This window comes from Ornithodoros turicata, chromosome 1, assembly GCF_037126465.1.
Source record: "Ornithodoros turicata isolate Travis chromosome 1, ASM3712646v1, whole genome shotgun sequence".
Taxonomy (NCBI): Eukaryota; Metazoa; Arthropoda; class Arachnida; order Ixodida; family Argasidae; genus Ornithodoros; species Ornithodoros turicata.
In genome coordinates, this window is record NC_088201.1 from 175,427,483 (window position 1) to 175,443,062 (window position 15,580).

Here is a 15,580-nt window from a genome sequence, read left to right on the forward strand (position 1 = left end):
GAGCCACCAATTTGGTACAGCTGAGCTACGCTTAAAGCTAGGGGGATAAGTTCGCGTCTAAAAGGCACGGTCTTGAGGGGATTACGGTGGTCTCTGAGAGAGCACGCGACTTTCGGTCCCACCTTTCTTTCAAGAGGAAGCAGCGAACAAGTGCCCATTCGTGGATCCCAGCCCTCCCTTTCCGATTTGTTTCGGTATCAGTCTGTCTACCAGTGTCATGATGACATTTATATTATGTTGAGTTTCTTACGTGCTGTCCCGGACATGAATGTAGGTAGGTATGCCAATAATTCTTATTGTTATTAATCTTTTTTGTAGTTTGAATCCCTCGAAAAACCATTGCACAGCACCAGAACACAAAGGCTACATAATGACCCAGTTTCACCAACCTTTTCAGCATCTGAACTAAGATGAAGAGTCATTAAACTATCTGCATCACTAAATGACTTATTACTGAAATATTTCCCTCATCACCGATGGAAAAAAAGAAGTGTCTATTATTTATTGGCAACCCTTGATATTGGTTCAGTTAACCAGAGTTGGTGAAACCGGGCCTATGGAAGTCATCGAAACCTTCATCACATCACAAACCAAAGTTTGTTAAAAGAATTGAGTGCTAGCATGAAGTTTTGGCAATTGTGAGTAGAATTTGAACTGCTACCTATGTAGCTGCAGCATAATTACGAGTAATTCAGAAAAAGGAGTACAAAATTTGAGGGTACTCTACTCTATCTTCCTCTGCATGGTACTAAAAGCTGTGATGATTCCAAATGTTCATCGTCTTGGCCCACATTTTGCAGCAGATTTATCAGCCATTTGTGTTCCTATTTGTGGTACTGTGGCAAACTAGCCACTCCACCCACATACTAGCATTCCTAGGTTACAAATAACATGTAGTTGAAGTGTATACGAAGAGGGGAGAAAAGTCCTGTAGATCACATAAACCAAATACAGAAACCGACACTGAAGATTATTGTTTAAGTTTAATTTGTACAAGCTTTCGCGTAGAGGTCCATGCTTCCTCAGGTAGGACCTGAGGAAGCATGGTCCTCCACGCGAAAGCTTCTACAAATTCGAGGTATATAACTAAGAGGAAGGAAGAACAGAAAGAAAAAAAAAAACAGAGAGAACGTAAACAGTGAACATGTGCACAACTGAAGGCATTACGCCTTTGAAAACTGAGTGCAAAAGCAACAAAATGCATTGGATCCTCGATGTTTGACCCGAAATGCGCGCAATATAATGAATATGGTCAATGAAATGGAGCAGCGGAAGTTGAACCCGCTCCCAACGGATATGCGTTCCGAAGATCCTACCGTTACACCTCACTGGCAGCTGCTGGTACCTTTTCGACTGCTTCGTTTCATTGATCTGATTGCTTTGGGCGAAATTCAGGCTATGTGTTGTGTCATCCTCTATGTTTCTTCGCCTCACCTTCTACTGTGATAATGAGTATGGTGGGCGGATACATATTTTACAAATTGCAAGATGAGGTTAATGGCGAGACCCTTAGGAATTTTGTCGTGAGCTTTATAGAGTTGTAAAGTGGTGCGATGGGAATCATAGCGTACTGATTTATCGGTTAGCTTACGAAGTTCAAAGAAAGCTCGCGTACTTGGGGGAGTTTCACATTTAAAATGGGAAGAGGTACGCTCACCTTCGGTTAGTCAGTCCAGCGTCGATGGTCTTGTGTTCTCCAGTCGTCGTTCCAGGGCAGCTGCCTCTTGGGGGGTAGGCCACGCTGGATCCGGGACAGCTGGCGCAGTAGGTCGGCGTGACGGTAGGAGACGTCGAAGTCGTGGGAGCAGGTCGTGCAGATATCGGCTGATCGTCCGGACTCCCTCGAAGTTCGGATGGAGGCCGTCGGCTGCAAGGACCTGGGTAGGTCGTCGTCGGTGGAATCCGTGGTCCAGGTAGCAGAGGTCAGTTGAGTTCCGGCAAAGCTGGACCAGTCGGCGGTTGAAGTCGAAGGCCCTCGGGTTGCACTGGAACTCCCTGCGCCTGTCGATGAAACGGCGGCGTCTGTTATGCCAGCGAGGAAGCACTAGGGTACAAACCACCATTTCAATTCCGCCACGTGCCCGGATTTTGTCGAGGAGTCGATGGTAGTGGGTGAGTGCCTGCTGGGGGTCCAAGAGTGGCATGTCGTTGGTTCCACAGTGTAGAACCACGACGCGCACACTTGGCGGCAGCAAGTCCACTTCCTCCAAGAAGTCCATGATTCTTCCTCCGCTTCGGGATAGGAACATGGTCGGCATTGGTCGAGACCTGGGATCAAAATGATGGTGTAAGTATTTGGACTGAGAATCTCCAAGAACAGCAATAACGGGGGCAAATGAAGGATACTTCCTGACAATCTGTCCTTGTCTTGCGGTGGCCATTGTAGAAACGTAGGTCGAGGGAAGTACAAAAGTCAAACGGCCACGAAGTTTTACAGTTGTGGAAGGAAAAAGACGCGGACAACAGATTTTAGGGAAGTTCCCAGTCAACACAGTATTGTAAATTCGACGTAGAAAATACGTTGGCGATCAACGAAATAAACGCAGAATCCATGATGAAAGTGAACGTGAAATCAACAGGTCAAATGTCCGCTCGGAAATACGTTAATTTAACAAATGCCGGTCAACGCATATTTAACGTAAATGAAATGCAGATTATATGTGAATACAGCGTACGAGAATGCACGGCATCAACATAAAATCAAGAATGCCTGACAACGTTTCTTCTACGACACCATGACAACGAGAATTACGCGTTTAATGTAATTATATTTTTCTCTATTTTTTTTCTTCACCCTTTACTGTTCCTACAGACATGCATACATATGGTGGCATGCATCCCGATTCTGATATACGCTAATTTCGCAGGAAAGTAGAATAAATCATTTTATTCGTGACATATATGGTACAGTGTGCTGACTTGCCAGTACATATTATGGTTAATTTAATGGTACGTAAGGGGGTAAAAACAGGGTGCTTCACCCTATATAATGAGCTGCTTCACGGGTCCATTCTCGAGGCATCATCGCAGTTGCTGAAATCAAAATGCAAGCAATTAGTGTAGGAACAACAGAGGCAACACATAGGCATGAATTATGCACAAGACCCATCATTATTGCCTTCTTTTCTACACAATCACATAGGTTCACAGGCTCAAATCACACATGCGCCTCTTTCGAATCACTCCTGGGGCACACCGAAAGTAGTTCCTCGCAGCGGCTGCAATGTCTTTGTCACTTGCGCTAGGAAACGCCTTGCGAATGCAGACTGAAACCTATGAAAAATACAGTAGATACACTGGCGTTACAAATGAGCAGAAGGGAAATCAATAAAGGAATATGGTCTATTAATAAGCATGGAACCTGGCAATGGATTTTGGTAATACTGATGACTGTGAACAAAACTATTTCCAAACTCACTATTCAGAAGACGGGACATATGAAGTTATTTAAACACTTGCTTGTTGGCATTGTGTCCAGAATAACACATTCCTGAAGCGAACTCAAGGGTCATGAGCCTCCTGAGTATGTTTCTAGTACACTCCGCACTATTGGAGCCACCTGATGTCCAAAGCTGCGCAACCTGTACAGCAAAATGTCGATTTAGCTATTAGCCCTCGTCAAATGCATACTGCTAGCATACAAATGCCTTGAAGTTTGTGTCGTCTCTGAGAGCTCGCTCAACTGCCTGCAAGCCATTGTCGTCTGTTACGGGCAGGATACAAAAACTGTCCGGGAGTGACAAATCATCCGTTGATAGGATATGCTTCTGCAACAAGGTGCGGATGTGACTGGTTTCCTTTTTGAGTTGTTTGGTGCCGTCTGACAGCAGTTCCATTTGCTCCAGTAGCTTCCTGAACATCCCTGAAAAAAGTAGTGCTATATGATAAGTGGTTCTTAGCTGTGAACATGCTGAGGACCCTTTGTGGGCTGGGGTGATCGATGGGGAAAACCTTCACGTGCTTAAGAGAGCAACAGGTACGCACACAAAATCACAACAGCTTCACTTAAATTAGGATGAGTGGGAAATTTAATCACCAGGAGCAATATGGTGAAATGGAACACTGAGTCGCCTCACAGTCAGGGCCAAAGTCAATAACTTAAGGGTTGCTGCTATAGGTTCCACCACAAAAATACTCACTGCGGTTGGCTTTGTGGGGATCCACGTTGCTTTGTCGGGAACCTGCGAGTAGCAACATTAGAATAGCGCATATGAAAATTGGTACACAATACCGGTAACAAGTGCAATGTAACCATCATAGTTTGGAAAGTGTGCTAACCATGTCCTCCCCCACTAGCGCGTCTTTTCCTTTGTGAAACATACGCATCACTGTCATCGGTCTCTGAAGTGTTGCAAAAAAAAGTGTGAGATAAAACTCGTTTAGTCGCACAGGGCACATTATCTGTAGTGTCCACATAAGACAGCACAAGGAAGCAGTCACTCACCATCTGAGGCATGTCGGTTGAGGAACGATCCAGAAATGTCTGGAATTAATGCAAGTTGATACTGAGAATTGTGCAGTGCTTCAGAGAAGTACAGTGCCCAATGCATTCTGATGTTTCGTCTTAACAGAGTGTGTACTGCCGCCAAGCAGTGAACTAGTAGGGGTCAGTGCTCCATAGTCTTCTGATGGTGCAGCGGGAGTTTGTGAAAGTGAAGCTGTATATTGAGAGTACATTTAGGTGCATATGCCGAATTCAAGTTCATACTGAGAATTATGCAGTGTCCTTCAAAAAGTGCAGTGACCAATGTATTCTGATATTTAGACTCACCAGAGTGCGTACTGCTGCCAAGCGGTGAAATAGTAGTGCCCTGTGGTCCATGTGTTTGTGATGGTGCAGCGGGAGCTTGTGAGTGTGAAGCTGAATATTGAGAGCACATTTAGGGGCATATACCGAATGCATGTTTATGCTTAGAATTGTGGAGTGCTCTTCAGAGAAGTACAGTAACTAATGTATTCTGATGCTTACACATACCAGAGCATGTACTGTTGCTAAGCAGTGAGTCAGCAGGGCTCCGTGCTCGATACGGCAGTGCTTGCGACGACACTGATGGAGTTTGTGAGACTGAAGCTGCAGATTGAGAGCATACTTAGATGAATATGCCTAAACACAGCAAGTGTCATACCCTCAGACTCGGCATCAGCATTAAGATCTGTTACGTATTCTGCTTCCTCAGCTTCGCTAAGGGCACTTCGGTAATCTGCATATAATGGCTACTGATGTCAGACCAAGATACAGCAAGCTGCACGTACAGTAATACGAACATGTAAAAGGCTAACCTCCAGAGAAGATGACTCGGCAACTGTAGGTTACCCATGTGCTTTGCGGATTTTCTTGCTTTTCTATGGCCCTCTTCAGTCTCATGCGGCTGTATGATGGCCACAGGCACTGTCTTTTTATCTTTCGAAACCCATGCTCTCGGAACAATTTCAATGGAATTTTCACACAGGAAGTGCACTACCGAAAACTCTGCGTGCCTTCCACCACCAGACTGGCCACTCATTTCGCCTGCAGAAAAAGGTCGAAATGAAAATCGTAGCTAAAAACAATCCTCGCTTGCGAGTCAAACACCATATCAGATGAAGGCCATAATATATTCATGCAGCTAAGTATACCGAACAGTCTATTACTGTTGTCCCTTTTGTGTCTTCAGCATGCAATGCATCTTGTCGCAGCTGTAAACATAAAGTATGGTCACACTGATCTTGCACAGGGCGTGAGTTTTGAAGTGACTAATTTAAACAGCAGCTGCGATGTACTCGGGATACATAACTGCGCAGTTTTGTCCGCCTGCCGCTTTCTAATCAGGGACATGATAACGCGAAAGGCTCGAAACGAAATGTAATACAATAATCAACAACAATGTTAGTGTAGGCACATTTATAATTCAATGTAGCTCACATTGCTTTTCGAAGACTCTGAACGAACGCAGACGCTAACTAAGCGTCGAGGCGCCGCATCGAAGTTTCGGCAGGCACACGCTGCTGACACAATAAAAATGAAAACAGTTTAATTCCTACACACTATTTGGCAAAATGCACGACTGAAAACATGTGGCTAGGGGTTGAAGCTCAAATATAAAAGTGGACGCAATGCTCGCGTGTTCCAGTTTCACTTCTACAAAATGAAATACTGGATTCAATTGAAGTGTTATGACTTAGCTTGTACTCTGGCTGCTGCTAACTTTCACCTGCTGTTACTGATAATTATTTTATGCCATACATTTTTCGCTTTCACAGCGCGTCCGGACGGTGAGGAGACGCGCCATGAGTACATTCCTGAAACGCTAACAAGAGCTGTACAGGCACTTACTGATACTTACGCGTATGCACCCGAGAGGCAGAACTGCAGAAGGACGTGGCTCCAGCAGATATACCAATGACAGCTACACCAAACTGCCAATTGACGAGCAGGCGTGTACCACAACCACTCCAACGTCTTCTGATTCCCGGTTTGAAGCAGCGAACTTGGATTGGATTGGATTTCGAACCGCAGAAAATGCATACATAATTTCGTCTAAAAATACCTACCTGCAGCGATGCGAAATGTAGTTTTAACTGACACTTGAATATTTTCTTCCCTGCAAACGTGCGCTGGACTGTAACCGTCATTGCTGTTGTTATCGCATAGACTCCAGGATCATCATCATCATTATCATCAGCCAGCCACGCCGTATTGTCGTGCATGCACGACAGTACGGCGTGGCTGGCTGATGCCTTTTGATATATTTGACATGACCGATAATTTCGAAAAGGGATCCTCTGCAAGGCAGGCGCGGAGGAACCGCAAAAGACGTGTTGAGGACCGTATGCGAGAGATATATGCGCCGACAGACTCTGACTCGCTCCACAGTCCATCATCATTCGCCGAGGCCTCGTACGTCTCGAAATCGAAACACAACTACGCGACTTCGACAGTGACTAGTCTGTAACCCCAGCGAATTTTTAACTTCGCAGTGGTGATGCGGACGGTAAACGTTTACAGTTGTGCCAACAGCAGGAATCTCCATGGTAAGGACTCAAGTTCACGATTTTCGCGACTTTCTGTTCACTTCACCGTTCGCTCATCACCTGTTCCATTTATATTTTCCGGTGAGTTAGCAGTGACGAGGTCCACGTAGCTGCAATCAACGACAAGCATGACAGAGCTCCGGAACAGCATGCGTGAGTGTCTCCCATTCTGCACTGCTACCGAATTCGTATGTAAAATCTGACTGCGTGTATTGACGAGTTCCCGCTCAAATATGATTGGATGTGATTATGTCGTTTCAGTAGAGCACGTGAATTCTCTTTCACAACTCTCATGATTTTCTTACGTGTAATACCTGCGTACAGCATTTAACTTGCTAGTGGCCCTTCATAGCTGGAGGAGTCTGGTTTATTTTTGTGCCAAAAATCCCCTGGCAGTGAGCTAATACATTGTATTCTATTACAGTTGGAGCACTACTACCAAGCCATGTGGCCTGGCATATGATTGCGAAGACTTTTCGTAAGAATCCCATTTCAAGTCATATGACGTGAAAGTGACAGGTTTCGGAATCTTCTTCAGGGATTGGTGCCTTAGTACTGACTGCGAAGACAATACCGACATCACATTACCATGTGTGCCTTCAGAAATGTAAGTTAGTTTGGTATACATTCACTTCGCGAAGCGCTGTTGCTGCACGCATGCATCGTCCAGGCAAAACCCACAGAATATAGTCATTTTTCATACCAATAACTTCCCTAAAGTTGCACATAGTGATATGCAGTTTGATACAAAGTCAGGAGAGTTTGGTGCGAAGTTACAAAAGATGCACATGCCTGCACAAGAGATCTCCCCTGTGGCTTGCACGTGATGTAAACAATTTCCTTTTGTCCCCATGTCCCTCCTCGAGTTGTCGAGGCCGATCATGGTGTGTTCTCGTTTGTCTGTACTATTGTGTGTTGTAGCTTCATGCCTGCACCACAAAAATGTTTAGCTGGGTGAGTGCTCTGCATGGGAATAACCAATCACAATTTATTTGAAAAAAAAAATCAGGGATGGTTGAGTGAATTTGCAACGTTTGCCATGGAATGACCTCTTGTGTTCTGCGTCCTAAATACATTCTTAGTGTGTGATTGTGAGCCTTCGTGTTGCGTTGTGCTGCCCTTTTACGTGTCTGCAAGCTCAAGACGTTCTTATGCCCTGTCTAGAGCTGTACACGTTATCCCAAAAAAGGAACTCTAGACGTTACGCAGTTCCTTCAAAAAAATAGTAACTAAGCACGTTACCCGTAACTTACAAATAAAAGGAACGCGTTCTCGTTACTCGGGAGTAACGAGTTACTCCTATATGTTACATTTGCATACCAGACAGCAGAAATACGAAAGCATGACCTATGTATATCACCAACATATATGATTGTTTCATGTACACTGTCAACCCGCGTTTCCATTAAGCCCTAGACTAAATATGTACACCAAAGAACAGGGTTGAAGGCGGTGATCCACAAGAGGGATTTTCAGGAAAAAACGGGGTCCATTAACAAGGAGGCCTTCACATGATCATTGACATGAGTTCCCGAGTAGAGAGACAAAGCACTAAACGCCCTGAACGCAGTGAATACTTGAAAGGAGGAACACCTTGAGTGTGCTGAAACACTGTGGACACCAGAGCAATGAGCGTTGCTCTCTGCTTTTCTCTTCGCTGTGGATTTTTCCGCGTGCTTGAGCCTCATGGAATACCGCCATGTGCGTGGGGAAAACCACAACTGGCGGTCGTGGTTGGTGACCGTAATCATTAAAAAAAATGGAACAACTAACTTGCACTAACGCGTGACCAATTTTTGCAACTAAGTATGTTATTAGTTACATTTTTTTAGGACGTAACCAAGTCGTTACTTAGTTACCAAAAACAGTAACGCGTTACGTACAGCTCTGATCCTGTCACACGAGCTAATTTAGTGTCACTTTTATGAAGTGCACTCCAACCAGGTGAATGTCACTTTCACTAGGTGCTTTATACACGGCTTGTGTGTCACTTAAGCGATGATGGCAATTACGATGTATAAGATTAATTCGCTGCAAATTTTTTGCGTGTGTGCCACAGTACCTTCCTGAGAATGGTTTTCTTTGATTTAGAAACACTTTCTTCAAATCTACTTCCAACATAAAACAAATTGGCTTCAAACATGTGTCACAACAAAAATCGCCAGACCGCAAAGCTTTCACAGGCTGTTAACGAGAGTAATGAAATGTTTTTTCAGCACAATGTCGCACTGTACTAAAATCAAAGAAACACGTTGTCAACAGTATTGTAGTGTCAGGGCCCCTCGCTTTTTTTCATTATTTTTAGCCGTAACACTAAGCCTGCCGTCAAGGCTACGCACTCGGTTGGCCGAAGAGAAGTGAAATAAGTTTGGGGAACTCCCTAAACCCTTAGTACACTTGTCGCGTGTCACTAAAAGATACCGTGTGATAGCACACGAATGACACTAGTGTGAGTGTTCGTAAGTGCTCAAACGTATGCTATACATGCAGCCAAGGAGCTCCGGCTAATTTTTTTCCTCACATACATCACTGGCTTCGCACTGGGCTTTCAGTGGTCAGTCACTCACTCTGACGGGAAGAACCGCGTGCTACGTAACATTCCGACGCCACCCCAAACGTTGCCTGCCTTCGTACTGCTGACGATGGCCCAAAAAGGCCGAAACAGCGGCAGAGCACTGACATAGCGACTTTCCAGCACTTACAAACACATACTCTATGTGCAGCCAAAGAGCTCCAGCTAATTTTCTTCCTAACTAAGTGCAAGTGTCACTCGTTGAAGGTGACACTGTACTAGTCCGTGTGACAGTGGTATTGCACAATGTAAACAAGGGATACAAAGACTAACTCTTATTCCTCTGTCTGTGTCCCTGCCAGGAGCCCTGGGAATGAGAGCACCAGCAGCGCAGAAACAACAACCCTGGCTGTACAGCTTGCCCTATGGGCCATACAGACTCAAATTCCCCTTCAACACCTTTCCACTCTGCTAAGTATTCTTCATCCGCACCACAACGAATTGCCTCTTGATGCACGGACACTATTATCAACACCCAGGAGCACAAATGTTACCTCGTGCTGTGGTGGTGAATTCATCTACCTAGGAATTTTGAATGGCATTAAGAGGTTGATTGACAACTGCGTTACATTTGTTTCTGAAAATTTAGATTTGCAGATAAACGTTGATGGCCTACCACTGTACCGCAGTCAAACCACATGTTTTTGGCCCATCCTCATTGCTGTTGTTGGGTGCATCCCCCTCAAACCATTTGCAGCTGCCATTTATTGTGGAAAATCAAAACCAAACTGTGTGGATACATATTTGGCGCCATTCATTTCAGAAATGAAAGTGCTTATGACTGAAGGATTCTCGTACCGCAATAAGCTCTATACTGTGTCACTTCATTCCATTGTGTGTGATACACCAGCCCGAGCGTTCGTGAAGTGTATCAAAGGACATACAGGCTATCATGCGTGTGAAAAATGTTTCGTTCGTGGCGAATACTTCCCAGAGGGCAGAAAGGTTGTGTACATGGATCGCGGTGCACGAAAGAGAACCGGTAGTAACTTCAATCTTCAGGAGGATCCGGAACACCACAACAGACCCTCACCACTCTTGGCACTAGGGGGTCGACTTGGTTGCCCAGGTGCCGTTAGACAGCATGCATTTGGTATATTTGGGTGTGGTGAAAAAGATAGTAACTGGCTTCTGGTTCTCATCACCAGTGACAAAAACAAAGTTATCACAGCCTGCGAGGCAAGTTATTTCCAACGGGCTTCTTGATCTAAAAGCATGGGTCCCTCGTGAGTTCAACAGAAAACCCCGGTCTTTAGTAGATAGCAAATTGTGGAAAGCAACTGAGTGGAGACAGTTTTTGTTGTACACAGGGCCACTGGTACTGAAAAAAGTCCTCGACAGAGCAGTGTACCAGCACTTTTTAGCTTTAAGTTCTGGAATCTATATTTTAAGTAAGAGCTGTACTTCTGATGAAATGCTTGACATTGCAGAGTCACTGTTGTGTTCTTTTGTTGCTAACGGACAGTCAGTCTATGGAAAGGAAATTTATGTGCTCAATTTTCACAGCTTAATTCATTTAGTTGACGATGCCCGCCGGTTTGGTGCCCTTGACACATTTTCATGCTTTCCTTTTGAAAACTACTTGAAAGAGCTGAAGCAGGTGGTTCGCTCTCCACACAAGCCACTATCACAAGTAGTTAACCGAATCACTGAACAAAGAAGTTTCTGTTTTGAGCACCGCGATTCAGCCATTGTCACTTTCAAATGGGAACACAACGAGGGACCCTTGCGTAGGGATGACCATGGTGCTAAACAGTATAAACGGGTTGATCTCCCATCTTTTTCTGTGTGTACTGTATCTGTATGTGACGCGGACTGTACAGTGGAGCTCATTGATGGGAGCATTGTTGTGGTCAGGAACATTTTGAAACACAATGGCAGAAATGTGATTTTAGGTAACGTCTTCAAAAGTCTTGGTGACTTTTATGTAGCACCTGTGTCTTCCTCTTTGCTTGGTGTACGCATTGCTAACGAACTGGGTGACAAACTATTGTGTTGGAATCTTGAGTCCATCAAGTGCAAAATTGTTCGTTTCCCACTGGCTAAAGGTTTCCTTGTCATTCCTCTACTTCACACCACGTAAGCATAGCTCTCTGTATATGTGTTGTGACTTAAGTTTGTCGCTCTTGATCTTTATTTGTATGATATGAATGGGTGCAGAGTCCTCGCCACATATGACTCAATGCTGGTAGGTTCTCCATTAATCTATTGCGTGTTATTAATTGAACCTCTGTATGCAATAAGGCGATAAGTCGATTTATCCCCTTTTTTGCAATTTTTGCTGCAATGACATCTACATACCAGTATGTACCTGCCAAAGAAAATTTAGGACCGTATTGCAATCTGATGGCCTGCTACAGGAGGGTAAGAAACGGGAAATGCATGGGTGTCAATGGGACGGACAATCAGATCAGGCCACTTTTCTCGGTTTGGGATTTTTCGACATATCCCCTTATTGCATACAGAGGTTCAATTAGTGTTGTTTAGATGTGCATAAATGTATGCCAATTCTACTCCGTTGATCAAGCACTCAACCCAGTGCTATAAACGTTACACGATGGTGTAATACGGTGTAAGGATTTTAAATTACCCAGACAACACATCCAGACAGTGAGCTACGTGTTTGATTTCATGAAACAGTTCAGCAGTTCTATTTGCTGGTTTTTCATTCTATGCGACAGACCTCTAAACTACTGTAATGCATATATTGCAGTTTTACATGTTATATTCAGTTTACATCATCAAACATGTTGCATACTCTGCCAGTGCATCTGTACAATATGGGTAATTTGTAATTGACTTTGAAATAAACAGCACTTCTTTGTTGATTTTCCTTTGCAATACTAACAGCAGCAAAAGTAAAAACTTTGATGGGCGGCGTGCGGCACTTGGATGTCTGCTCGAAATTTGGTGGAACATGTCGGCAAAATTTGCGCAAAAACAACGTTGTATGTTCTACGTTTGCACTTGTGTGATTTTCCGTCATATTATTCAACGTCGTTTTCACGTATGCCATTCAGCTGTAAATATGTCTGCGATAAATATGCGTTACATCCACGTAAAACAATTCACATGTTGAATGAACTACACAGAATCGACGCAGAATCCATATTTACCGTAATTTCACGCGTATAAGCCGCACCGCAGATAAGCCGCAGGACGCGTTTTTTGGGACATTTTGAAAATTTTTTGGCAGATAAGCCGCACCCGCAGATAAGCCGCGGGCAATACCAGGCGACTGATTTGTGCGACAAAGGAGACCATAGAGAAGGCCATAAACCCTGTGGTCCATACTCCGGGATCGGCACAGTGTACAACAGAGGAGGACAGTTCTGGAGTTCTACCAAGATCGAATTGTGCCCTTGTGGGGAGTTTTTCGTTCCGATCTTCCAGAAGACGTGAATCACTGTCACCACTTTCCTTAAAGCTGCTTGGGGGAATGCACCAGGAAGATCAATCTACTCGAATGTGGACCCGTCCCTGTTACGCACGGTTCGTGCATCTGCAGGGCAGTGCTGTTTCAGAGGCACTGTCGGCCCTTTCGTTAAAATCGGCGTATGGGGAAAATATCAGGAAAAAATAGTCATCAGATAATCCGCACCGGTGGATAAGCCGCAGGGCGCCCGTGAGAAAAAAAAATCGCGCATAAGCCGCGGCTAATACGCGTGAAAATACGGTACATTTTACATTCTACATTCTCCAACAATATTCAACGTTAATTTTGCATTCTACCAACAATGTGTGTTGACTGGGTTAGAAACACTAGTTCATTTAATTGGCAGAAATTAAAAGTTGAATGAGAAACGGGGTCGACGTTTCGACAGTGGCACTGTCTTCGTCAGGACAAAACATGCGCAGGGGGTTACAGATTACTTAAATAGGTTTGGTGTGTGACGTCATCGTCGGTACAAGGCACGCCACAGACGGTTGTCGGTGAGTCAGGTACGGGAATATTCCAGAAGGTCAAGTCCGGGTGGTGAGGTCATTCTCCTTTGGTCCCTCTCCGTATTTGTGGAAAAACATTCCTAGGCAGGGTGAGTGCTGCTTCCGACTTTGCTGGAAAAAAAAAAGAAGAAAAAGGAACGGAAAGAAAGAAGCTCAACTAGGCGGTCAGATTTCTTACCGTTGACAGTGCTCCGAGATATTCGTTAATGGTTGATAGGAATTTGTGAATGAGATAGGATTCGCGTTGTTCTCTGCACCGCTCTGAGCTAAAATTAGACTGGAGAATGAAGAGTGACACATTATTTAGGGAATGACCTGGTTGTTTGAAATGACGAGAGACCGGGAGGTTTGGCTTTTTTGTAACGTCAGACCGGTGGTTGTTGAACCTGATCCGAAATGATGTTTTGGTCGGACCTACGTATTGTGCTTGGCACATGTCGCACTGAATGACATAAATGACGTTAGATGAATTACAGACAAAGTCACCATTAATTTTGACGGAAAAATTAGAATTAGTGCTTTTATATATATATATATATAAACGTCGATCCCTTAACTGTAACTGTAAATATATTTCTAGTACCCCCCCCCCCCCGCGCCTTAATTATTAATGTAATAAAACTGGCAACCGTTTCGCAAAAGTCGCAAAAGAGAAACCAGCGCTACTGTTCAACTACTTGACTAAGACACACATGCTACTGGTTAATATAAGTAGTACCTGTTTCTTACTCAAATAGCAGAAAATTACCACTTGCTTTTTTTTATCGCTCGATTTAAATATAACTTCTGGGCACCTTCAGAGCAAACACCCTGTATATAGACTACAACTAATGAAGAGACTTGGGAGGCCGTATAAGGATTAAAAACAGTTGCGACTTTTATTACATGTATAATTAAGGGGTGGTACTAGAAATAGATTTACAGTTCGAGTTAGGGGTCGACGTCCCGGCAGTCAGCGCTGCATTCAACAGGACTAAACTTGGAAATAGGTGACAAGGGCTTATATTCAAGGAAAAGGGGAGGGGAGGATAGGGGAACAGGTGGGGCGGCGTTGGTGATATTGCAGGAGCATTGTTGTGGGTCGTCCATTGAGCACCTGCAAAGGCGTTGGCTGTCTTCCGGGAGAGTTCTCCCTGGTCTCTGTCCGATAAACCTGAAATGATAGAAAGAGGCGGCAGAAAGTACGGAAGAGGGTCGGAGGACTTGTTTTATGGAGTAAGGCTACGAACTGTAGACAATATGCTGCAAGTCATGTGAAAAATCATGTCGTAAATTTATCATCCTTCACCCTCACGGACACGAACTCTCGCGTCTTAATCGGGGACTGTCCTTCTGTCCAAAGAGTGACCTATACAACGAATATCAGTTTCATTTGGATTTAGATAACCTCGCAAGACGGTTGCGAAACCTCAACGCGAAACCAATTTTGAGCCCCGTCAAATTTCACCCCGATTTGAACATGGAAAAAGCTTTAGATATGTACATAAAAGCTGTTCAAAACGATATGCTGCGGGTCTATTAAAATTGTGAACGCTGTGCAGTGAAACCTAATCTCACTAGAACGGGGAAAGACAGTATATCAGCCTCAAAGCAACACAGTGATATCGTAATCAAAAAAGCAGACAAAGGTGGTGCCTTAGTAATCATTGACAAAGAAACCTATATCGCAGAAGGAATGCGGCAGCTCAGTTGCCGAACATTCTGGAGGCCCCTAGAAAGCGATCCCACTAATGACATTAGCACCAAGATCACAACAACTTTAAATACATTAAAGGCTAGTAAGAAAATCGATGACAGTCTATTCGAATACCTCCTACCGCACGACCCCAAGCTAGGTCGATTTTAAATGCTCCCTAAAAGTCATAAACCTGGAAATCACAGTCGCCCCATACTATAGTCCAATGGCACATCAACCGAAAAGATATCCGCGTTCGTTGACCACCTTCTCAAGGATATCCTCCCAAAATTCCCGTCATACATAAAGGATACGAACCATTTCCTGTAAATAATTTTGGATATCGAAGTCCCGACAGGTTCCCTACTTGTGATCCT

The 15,580-nt window shown here is 44.3% G+C and overlaps 1 long non-coding RNA gene across 1 annotated transcript; it reads left to right on the forward strand.

Annotated features, from left to right (window-relative positions):
* The first annotated feature begins 7,435 nt into the window (after positions 1 to 7,435).
* On the forward strand, positions 7,436 to 10,166 carry LOC135373214 (uncharacterized). The gene is made up of 3 exons (XR_010416354.1): positions 7,436 to 7,489; positions 7,550 to 7,618; positions 9,886 to 10,166. It is a non-coding gene; the product is annotated as an uncharacterized LOC135373214 (long non-coding RNA).
* The last annotated feature ends 5,414 nt before the right edge of the window (positions 10,167 to 15,580 follow it).